Raw genomic sequence first — 12,003 nt, forward strand, 5'->3', positions numbered from 1 at the left:
CTCTGACCGAGGCAGAATTCCAACAATGCCAAGGTATTTGAAGCAGGTGACCTGCTCGATCTTTTGGTCATCAATGTACCATGACCGAGATTTGGGCCTTTGGGCAAATACCATGATTTTGGTTTTCTGGTAATTAAGTTCTAGTTTGTTCTCCTTGCGGTATGCGGCCAGTGTTTTCATGGCCCATTGGTGTTACCAATGGAACAATTATCTGTGTGTTTTTCCTTTCCTTTCCTATTATTGCACAGTATGGTTGACCCTCAGATCTCTATCTCAGAATCAGTTTGCTCAGAAACTACATAGGGATGACATTACTTAAAATGATTGTAAGGATTTCTCATTTTGCATTTTTATGTTGTGAACCACTCTGTGGTCTTCCACTGAAGGGTGGCATACAAATTCAATTTAAAAAAAAAAAAAGAGGAATGGCATTGTTGCAGTGTTTACACTTTTCCACTTCTCCCAAACCTAAGAAGATATCTGAGATTTGACTGAAATATAGTTCACAATGGTAACTAAATCTCCAAAAGTAATAGCGGGCGTCTTAAAGTACATTGCTAGGCTGACATCCCTAGGCAAGGTATTCAATCTTTCTAAGTAACAGAATTGATACATTTTATTCATTCTCTCTACAAATAACAGACTCACAAATATAAATGTTTATTTACATTTTGCAAGCATGCATTTATTAACACAACTTTTATTTTTGCTACCTGCCATTACAGAGCCTTGTCTGAATTCAGTGTTGAAATACTGTAATATCCCACAGCAAGTGTGAGTCCTTGACATTTAGACTGATAGAGGCTCCTGTTAATGAAGCCATTCTTCACTTTACTGGGATGTTTCATACATTATTTCTCAGTAATAAAAAGATTTATTGGCAATTGCTAAAAGTAAATTGCAGCAGGAAAGGTTATGTGGATCAAATATTTGTTCTTGAGCATTCGTTAATTTATTTGTTTATATGTTCAACTGTATACAAAGAACCAAGCCATGGCATAGCACAATTCATTTTGCATGAAGGGTTTTATTGCGTAACCAGACCTCAAATGCAAGATTTTATGGAAACTGAAAACAAATCATGCTCAAACTATCTAGCTAAGGATTGGTTGGGTAATGGAATACTTGAATTGAGACAATCTGTTGCTGGAAAAGAAGCATTGAAAAAGGAAGACTCTCCCCTAGGTATTTCCTCTCCCTCTTCCCCACTCACCAAGGATCTTTCCGCACTCACCATGTATAGTGGTATAGTTTCTTCCATCCAACCACACCCATTTTAATGGCATGATGCTACACAGTGACATTATTCACCTGTTATACCAGAATAATGTACTCCAAAACCCACTTTTTCCTCTACTGAAAAAATAATAATCTGACATTTAGGAAAGATCCAGAATGGTTCTTTTGTGGGACATGTGTATTATCCAATTTCTGTGTGGAGGGGTTGGGAGTTAGTGGGCACGGTTTGGGAGAGACATGTTTCACACCTCTTTGTCAGTTTGTGAGATTATAACAGAGGACAGAAATGACAGGTGAAAACTATAATACTGAGTCAAAGTACTACCCATGATACCATTAGCTTCAGACAAAATTTCATCACTATAACAAGGTTTACCATAGCTCAAGCAGACATGTAATCTGGCCTCCCACAAGAGTAGAATTCTGGAACACTAGGCATTAAAAACAACAACAACCCACAAAGGGGCAATTTTCATGTGCATGCTCATAACTCTGACAGGTATTAACTGGAAGAACATGAGGGTATGTAAAGGTGTGACTGCAGCTACAGCAGACCCTCCAAGTGTCCCTATTTTCCAGGGACAGTCTCAGATTTACAGATGCTGTTCTGGGACTCAGCTACACAGTTGCAAATAGAACCTTTTAAGTGTGTTTTAAGTGAAATACACAATGTGACACTTGATGGCGATGGTGAGCCTTATGGAAAATTCAATGTATTTTTAAAAATGCTTTTTTTTTTTTAAAAAAAAAAAAGCATTTTCAGAATGGTTTTCATATGTGTGTAGATTTCACCCTGGTGTCTGATTTGATCCCAGAATGTCCCACTTTTCTTTAGGACATCCCTATTTCCTTTGGATGATAGAGGGTATGGTAGGATATCCCTATTTTCATTGGTGAAATGTTGGAGGGGACATTTCATACCCTCCAAATGTTGGAGGGAATGCTACAGAACTTTTCTCATTTTGTTCACAACCCACCATTAGCGTACAAAAGAAAACCCCACACTCACCCGCTACTAACAGTGACACGTGAACAAAGGTGCAGACTATCAACTAGAAATTCACTCTTCAAAATGTTGGATCAAAAAGAATATTTACTGCTATAAATGGCAAGTCCCTATCTCTTTCAGACCAGCCGAGCAGAAACTAGAGAAAAGAGCTTCTTAGCTGTCTATCTCATCTTACCAGTTCCACAGATCCCAAATGACAGGGTAGGCAGAATGAAATAATTCCTTCACCCTCCCAGGTCTTGAACTGAAAGAAGTAGACTGTGATATTTTATCATTCTTACCCCAGTCTCTTCCGAGTTCAGTCCAATGTGAATCTGGCCCATTTGGACTAAGATGAGAATATGTCTCTTAAGTGGTGCTGTGACTGGACTTTTTTTTAGTTGTAGAGGTGAGTTATTCACAAAATGTTCTCATTTTGTATTTTTATTTTGTGAACTGCCCTGTGATCTTTGGATGAAGGGTAATATACAAATTTATTTATTTATTTATTTATTTAATAATAAGCCCTCCATGATCACAATCCAAGATAGGGCTGTGCACACTTGTGGCTTAATCTGACCTTGCATTTAAGCACTAGCCTGGTAGCCCTAAGAAGCGAAGAATTCAATGAAGGTCAATATGTGGAACTGCACACAGACAAGTGGGCAGGGCAACAGTGGAGGGATGGAGTGCAAACATTTGAAACAAAAAAAAAAGTGGTAGAACCAGGTGATAGAAACAAGTACACAGCCTGCTTTGGGCAGGTCTGGGTCAGAACCCAGCAGAAAAACAGTCTATTTACCTAAGGTATAAAGGTTAAAATTGCTAAGAAGATTTTAAAAAGTAACTCTCCTTCATTCCTTTATCCATTTCATATATCCACTGCAATTTCCTGCAGTTTCTCAGTTGTTTATAAATAATGTCAAGTTAGATCTACACTTTTCATTAACCAAAAATATATTTTCAGCACAAATCTTCTCAGTGTTCAAAGCAATGACCTTATAACGTGTCTCTCTGTGACCATACAGCTCTGGTGAGTTAGTCATGACACTTTGTGTTATGAGACTACCATTTGTTAGTGAAAAAAGGCACCAGCCCAGGACCTGGTTCAAGAAAAGATATTGCTGTACCTCATTGGTGTGATTCCAATTCCAATGATGTTGTGGTTCAACTCCCATTAACTTTAATGAAACGGAATCTCATTCTAAAATTCTGAAGCAAAGGAGTGCCATTGCAAACTTACTTCCCACTTACTTCAGTATCCCTGTGAGCTTCAAGTATACAATGAATGCGGTAATTAAACTTTGGGAGCTTCCAGACAGGGGCTTGGTGCTGTAAATGAGATATTGCAAACATGTAAATAGCAACAAGGTTGCCCCCCAGAACAAGTAAACCCATATTAAATAGAACAAAATGTGGGTTGGCGTCTTGATAAAGTAATGATGCCATGTAGGTGCTGCAGAAAGAAAGAAAAACTTGCATGCATGAAGACCACCAGTTCCAAAATAAGCATCCATTTGGAATCATCCTTGCTCACTTACTGAAAACAGCAGCAATGCAGAGACCAATGTCATCTTCACTACATGCTGAGCTGTGAAACCAAACAGGAAAGCTTCCATTAGGAAAACAATGGTTTCTTCAGTAGTTTCTGAATAACCTTAGCCAATAAGAAGGTTAGCAGAGAAGCAATGATTAGAGAAATATCAATATAAAGGTAAGCATCTTGAACACAGGCGTGACACCCACTCGATTAAACAATGATGACACCTGGCACAGGCACACTGAGCCACTGAGAATTAATGTTCTCCATTATCAATAAGACACACTCTCTCCTGTTAGCTTTTCCAGCATTTAAAAGAAAGCAATATAACTTTTAGGTTATAGCATGGCACACACTTTTTCTGTCTTGAAGATGAAGACCTGCACTGTAATAGCAAGGGACAAAAAGACCTGCCATCTCAAATATGTCACAAATTACACTAGGATGATGTCGCTACATGCTTCATTCTCTCAAATGACCGCTGACCCTGTCCATGTTTCCCCCCTGCTGCAAATGTGCATATCTTGTAGCTAAGCAACCTGTCAACAGCATGATGTGAATGCTTTTTACAGATATGCTTTATTTGGACTCCAGAGCAGATTTGATTGCCTAAGGCTGAGATTCTAACCTCACCTGCCTGGCAGTAAGCCTCACTGAGTTCAATATGACATTCCATCTGATTCCAATCCTAGTATACATGATTAGGATTGCACTGTAAGAATTCTATCACAGAGGGTTAGTGGAAGCCACAGTGTAGTCATAAAGTGTGCATTATTCCAAGGAACCACTAGGAAGTCAGATATGCTTCATCTCTGGGATATGTCAAATTGCTCCTCCATAAATAATAAAAATAGTATCCTTACTGAATATATATATCTGTGCTTTATTGAACTTCTTTTGCTTAACCATGGTTACCTGAAGCATCAACAGCTTTATCTGAAGTGAAAATATAGCCATATATTTAGGCATACATGCACTACAGATCTTTCAAAAACACCTTTGACTAATGTAAGTTTAGTAGCTCTGGATACTATCACACACATTGTCTCTATGGAATTCTCACTCTTACTCTACATTCCAATAAGAGTTCAGATCGTTCCAGACAAGAGTATATTGTGGGATGGATGCATGCAGGCATTTTTTTCACAGCACCTACACTCCATTATTGACAGCAAAATACCAGCTTCTCCCCACCACCACCACCCTTTGTTTAACCCTGATTTATACTTTCTTGGAAAGAATCCAGAAAGTCTCTTTTAAAAACTGCCAGTAATTATTTTGTGATATCTGAATGATGCAATCTTAAACCCCATCTAGAAGCATCCTCTGTGCACTGTTTTGTATCTCTGAGAAACACATTCCAAGTCTTCTCCTACTCCTCATGGGTTTGGCAAGTATCCTTTGCCTAAGTAAACATGTTTTGGGTGCCCTAGAAATCTTACTGACATCGAAGAGTCTTGTTTCCAGCGTATCGGATTGCCTATCCATTTCACACTTGTGGGGCAGCACACTCAACACAGGTCAGTGTTTCCGATCATGGCTCTGCCTTTATAAAGTATTTAAGTATTTTTTGAAAGTACTATAATTGGGCATGTGGTGGGGGAGGTAAAAACTTGTACAACTAACCACATTATTTCAACAGATACACACACACAGATGAAGTGAATTTGAATGCTGCTTCTAAAGAAAGCCATATACAGAACTTCAAGGGAATTCTTCTATGAAAAGTCTGCATGCACTTTTAATCTGTCTTTTATTCATCACATTTGTATTCCACACTTTACAGGTAGCTGAGGGTGGCAAATATGGGGCTATTCTCTTTTATCCTTTGCCAAGATCCATGTGAAGCAGACTTTGCTGAGAAGTCTCCCAAGGTTGCATGCAGTGCAATCTTATGCCTATTTACTCAGAAGTAAGTTCCACTATGTCTAACGGGGCTTACTTCCTAATGCTACCTTGGTTTGTCTTCTTGAGATGAAAGGTGGTGTATGCTATTGCTATCATTATTACCATTAAAATTATTAGTAATACATATGTTTAGGATACCATCCCTCGTGCTACACCGCTGGTAGCGAAACAATGGTTTGCTTTAGTGTTACATTTGAACCCAGGCTCAGGGTTTGTTTCCCACAAACAAACACAAGCACTAACTTAAGAACAAATATTACTTAGAGCTTGTGGTTTATGTGGAGAGAAACAAACCACAAACCCAGGTTTGGATAGAATGCTAAGCAAAACCATGGCTTAGATCCTAGCAGCATGGAAGCAACAGGTGAGCAAAGTGCTCATGATTTTTGCATCATGCCTGAGCATGCTGCAGCTTCACCTTCATAGCTTATATCATTTTCACCATGGTTTAAAGTGAAATGCAAATAAGGCTAATGCTTAAGGTGGTTCAGAATGGATCCTGAAGTTTGGGAGCTACACCAATGTAGATGTTTCCCCAGTGCTGATGATATACATTCATACCTTGGTTTACAGATGCTTCAGGTTGCATTTTTTTGGGTTACGGACTGCTGGAACCCGGAAGTACCAGAACGGGTTACTTCCGGGTTTCGGCAGTCATGCTTTGTGCATGTGCAGAAGCGCTGAATCATAACCCGTGTGTGCGCAGACACGCCGCTGGGGGTTGTGAACGCTGGGGGTTGTGAACGTGCATCCCGCATGGATCACGTTCGCAAATTGAGCATCCACTGTACAGTGGTACCTCGGGTTAAGAATTTAATTCGTTCTGGAGGTCTGTTCTTAACCTGAAACTGTTCTTAACTGAAGCACCACTTTAGCTAATGGGGCCTCCCGCTGCCACCGCACTGCCGGAGCACGATTTCTGTTCTCATCCTGAAGCAAAGTTCTTAACCCAAGGTAATATTTCTGGGTTAGCGGAGTCTGTAACCTAAAGCGTATGTAACCTGAAGCATATGTAACCCGAGGTACCACTGTACTGGAATGGGAGCTTCCAGTTTCTCTTTCATCTGTTTACCAAATAAACATCGACATAAAGTTATACTAAATTGTGTTTTGTATTAATTGAGGTATGTCAATTAACAAAGCCTCATATTGTAAAAATAAATTATGTGGTAACAATTTATTGTAAAGGTTCTTGCATTTCCAGTATGAAGATACATGTTCCATTCATACCGAGTTCAGTTTTTAAAACAGGGAAGTGGTGGTATGGAATTGTTTTTTTTCTTTTTTAATTCAATATAGGAGTATGCTGTGGGAAACGGAAAAGGAAAAAAAATCTTAAGAAACTATAAATTATGCAAATGATGCTAAATAATATAAATACCCAGATATTTCTTCCCCAATAGTGTATCTTTTGAGCAGCACTTGACACGCTAAAAAACAGCCAGAATTAAGGGACTATATAACTTTCATGAGCCCAGATCCAATGTGGATCCAGACCACACACATCCACAGTTATAACCAGCCCAGTGGTCTAGATGCTGAGCCTGTTCAGATATAGAACACATTAAGGACTAGAAAAAAGTGTCATTCTTTATGCTGCTGCAGTCCTGACTCTGCCAGTGGCAGGAAGGAGAGCGTGCAAATATTTGAATTTGCTGACAATTTTGCCCTCTCTGCAAAAACAAAACAGAACAGAACAAACACTACCTTAAAGGTCTATTCAGCAGGTGTGAAGCTCCCAGAACTCAAATGATGCTACAATTGCTGGCATCAAGCTATGATCTGACACCAGTTCCACTCCAGGCTCAGCAACAGCCCCTTTTTGAGCTGCACTGCTGAAATAGGGATGAGGTGGCACCATTTCAGCAAGTAGTGCCAATTTGCCATGTCAGGATGCAGAGCAGGCTAGCCAACCTCCAATGCTGCAATACGTATATTATTGACACTGCAGCCGTTAAACTGGACCCAGCACAAGCCGAGCCAGAGCTGAATCCTTGAAGAGACGGTCACTGCCAGAATGTTTGAAGTAGTCATTAAATGTTTGAAGTAGCCGTTAAACTGGACCCAGCACAAGCCGAGCCAGAGCTGAATCCTTGAAGAGACGGTCACTGCCAGAATGTTTGAAGTAGTCACACATAAGAAGAGTTGTTATTTGTTTACAACCCAACTTTATTCCGTTGTGGAACCCAAGCTGGTGTACATGAAGTTCCCAGGCAGTCTGCCATGCTGACACCAACCAGACCCACACCTGTTTCGCTTCAGCAAGGTTGCTGCATCACATGCCTTCAGACCACACCCTGGAATATCCCTCTGAGCTTGTGGAAAGAGAGTGTCCTTCTTTTCCGATGAGTTATCATCCACCAACCATCCAGTATACAAAACTACGGGAAAGGTTTTGTGCACAGTCAGAGGCTTCATACTGAATTTTAGAAATTTATGAAGAACTGAGTGGATGTGGTTATGAATCTTGAATATATGCATACTTCTGTACTCATACAGCTTGATTAAGTCAAAGTGGTTGCTGCTTACCACTGTGAACTGTTTTTGGAATAACTACTGTTAATTACACAATTAAATCTTTTACGCACAGCCATGGTTGCCATATCCCTTGCTCTTCCAAGAGAAGAGCTTAACCAAGCATTCTGCTCTATGTTTAGATGGTCAGTCCAGCCAAGTCATACACCTAGCAAATGCTTCTTTCTTCCCTGGGTATGCCAGAATAATTTATGCAGACAGTAAACAGAATATTTTATGAACATAGAAAGTGAAGGGGGAACCAAGACATTGTAGCAAAGGAAAATACACCCAAGGGTTCTCTTCACCTTGTGCAACATGACAGGGTCCATTGACCTTGGATTAAAGCAGTCATGAGGAACCTCAGCCCCAAGGCCAGTGGTAATCTCCAGGCACCTCTCTCAGGCCCTCAGGTCTACCTGCAGGCCATGCCTCTTCCTGAACCACATCCCGTCTCTCCAGGGAACAACCCTCTCTGGTCCTGCTCTGCAGCTTCCTCAAGAGATTTCTTCTGGCTGAAATGTGGCCATGAATTGTGATAATGGCTCTTGCTTGCCAAGGGAGATGTGTGCATCATCTGAATGTAGCCTACTGTACAGAAATAAGAGTCGCATCCCATGCTCCACCCATATTTTTGTCTCTGGCCCTGCCCAGCTCTGGTGTGTGGCCCCCCAGAAAAGAATGTGACCCACCAACTGGAAAGGTTTCCCACTCCTGACAGAAGGAGCAACTTTGGGCTGGTTTACATGTCTTTTTTGGGTGAATAACTCATACCAGGTTGCCTTCGCTGAACATCAAATCACGTTACTTTCTCAAGTAGTGAGTGAGGGTTCCTAGACTGGCTGTGCCAATGTCTATATACAACTGCTGAAAGTTACCAGATCTGACACATGCAATCTCCACACATGGCAACCATATTTCACATAACCTACCGCAGCCTGCAGATTAAATTTAGACTGAGGGAGATGGAAAGAAGTATTTCAAGGCTTTCTTACTTTCTGTCTCTCATTTCTTTCTTTTGATGGGTGTGATCCAGCCAACATTAAGCACTTTCAAGTCCCATTGATTTCGATGGAAGAGTTAAGTACATGCTTCCTTGTGTAGACTGAATAAGCTGTATAAGCTTGTCCTTGGCAAAAACCATCCAAGCAACTCAGCCAACCAGTAAAACGAAGTAACAGTGCGTCTTTGTCCTCAGTGTTGAAGCAAACGTCCAAAATAACGTACCACTTTCCCCAACATTTTTCTAGGGTGCGTGAGGAAGGTGATTCCCTCTCCCCACCCTTAAACAAAACATTTACACAGAACATTTCTGCAGTTACCTTCAAGAGGAATTTTCTATGACTATTTCAGACCCACTGTGGTAGGAAAAAAGGAGACCAGAAACACTTTCCTTGACATTTTTGGCTGTGATCATCTTGGTTTGGCCAGGCATTTGCAGCTGGTTTTATATGACACACACACACTGCCACACAGCAAAGCCAATTAATCAAAATTTTCTGTTCTCACAATGTGCCTCTCTGTTTCTTCTCCGGGATATCTTAGTAAAGTAAGGCAAGGTGTGAAGCCTGGGAGGCTCTTTACCCCTTTCTTGTCTTGAGTATCTAAAAATGGTTGAGAAGGAGAGAGAGAGAGAGAGAGAGAGAGAGAGAGAGAGAGAGAGAGAGAGAGAAATCCTGTAACTTAAAGGAAAACTGCCTCAAATGAAGGGCAGTATAGAAAAGTAAGTAAGTAAGTAAGTAAGTAAGTAAGTAAGTAAGTAAGTAAGTAAGTACAGGAGATGTTGCAGAGGAGGGAACCTTAACATTTACACAGGAAAACACTTCTTTATGTGTCTACAATTCTTTATGTGCTCATGAATTACACTTATGACATATTGGCAGCTTAGTTCTTTCCAGGCCTTTAGCACTTGCACAAGACACTGTTTGTTCTGCAACAGCTAAAGAAGAATCCTGCACCAAGTAAATAGGACAAAGTGCCCTATTTCCCACACATATCTCTTATAATATATTTGCTCATGCCATTGTCAAATCTTAGAATACCTCTGGAAGATTTTCTTGCTTTCCAACAGTGAAGAAAATCTATTGGGCCATTCCCTCGTTTTTCTAAGGCTTTTAAGATGGTGTCCACCACAGCTTTATATAGCTGGACAGTGACTCACCATCATTATAAGCTTAATGTGTGTCATATATTTGCTTCATTGCTGTCTTCCGAACCAACAAAGTCTAGCACAGGTTATGACAGCTATATTTTCAAAGACTCATTCTGAGGTAAGAGTGTGGTGGGTTGGGGGGCAACCATTTCTCCACAACTCCAGAACTGAGGCCTACTAAGAACTGAAGCAATAACTGTGGCAAAAATGAGGCAGGAATGTATATGTAGGTTCACAGCCAAGGCTGCAATCCTGTGCAGACTTTAATGGGAGTAAGCACCACTGAATTCTATGGCATTTGTTCTAAGGAAACATATTGTGTTGTCTGTCATGTTACAGGTGTGTCACCAGGTATTAAAATTATCACTATATTACCACAAGATTTACAGGAAAGTAATGTACTTAGCACTGGGTCTTGATCCTGATTGGACCTGGAAAAAATAAGGAACTTCTCCCACTCCAAAAATGTATTTCTCCAGCTAAGTTGACATCTGAAGCAACATCAGCGATAGAGTAGCCTTCCTCCACCACACTCTTCGTGTTATTAATCTTTGACTGCGTCTCAGCTCATTGTAACATTATCCACTGGTTGTGAATTATTGATTTGATTAAAAGGCTATTTAATAAGTTTACTTGGCAGAGAAACTGTTTTGCAGTGCCCTCAGGCAAAGGCTATTAATGCCTGACTCTCCTCTCCACAATCAGATAATTTATACATAACCTTTTAATATTCAGACATAAAGGTTACTGCTTCAGTAAAGCAGCCCCATCTTCTTCGTTTCCATATTTGCATCAGAACTGTGTAGATCCATTCAGAATCAAGTTTTATGCATTAACCATTTTACAGTCCTATGCTGGACAATACAAAATTCATCATGTCGGTATAAAACCCCATAGGTTTTGAACTTGCCATTTTCCTTTGTAGCAGTATAAATTATGATTCCAGTCACACATTTTGTTTTGACTTTGCTGTTGTTGTAACACATGTATTTCCACTTTTTGAAAATGGTGTGCTTTTCTTCCACATTATCTGTGGGAAACAGTAGTAGCTGAGGAACAAACAAACAAAATACCCGGGTCTACTTCCATTGCCGGTTAATGTCAATGTCACAAAAGTAAATTGGAAAGTGGGGGCCCCATGTCCCCTCCTAAATCCGACTGGAGGAGTGCCTCTCCTCAAAATGAAAACAATGTGTCCCATCCATTATGGCTCCAAACTGCAAGCCACACCCATTAACAATGTTGTTTTGAAACTTTGGACCCTGGGAGACTCCAGCTGTGGCTGTTCCAAATTCAGTGATTATAGCTCACTTCGCTGGACTCTGTGAGAGTCAATTCATTTTCATAATAACCAGTGGCAGGCTTTCCCTGAATTCTAAATGGGAGATAAATGCCTCTCGGCAAGTAGGTGTTATGAGTAAACAGTTACCCTTCTTCCATTCAGCAGCCAACCCTCGCCCAAAACCAGTCTTAACAGATCCAATGCTATAAAGCCTCCTGTGGCTGACATCTAGTGGTAGCATGCTCAAATTACAGTGTGTGGAAGTTAAAAATGATGTGTTCAAAATCACATTTCTTGAAGGAAATTAAAACCTACGTGTGGCAGATCAGCTCGTGGAAATAACAGTCTTTCCACTGTGCCTCCATAATAGGCATGACTTT

This window comes from Podarcis erhardii, assembly GCF_964252035.2.
Source record: "Podarcis erhardii genome assembly, chromosome: 11".
Classification (NCBI taxonomy): Eukaryota; Metazoa; Chordata; class Lepidosauria; order Squamata; family Lacertidae; genus Podarcis; species Podarcis erhardii.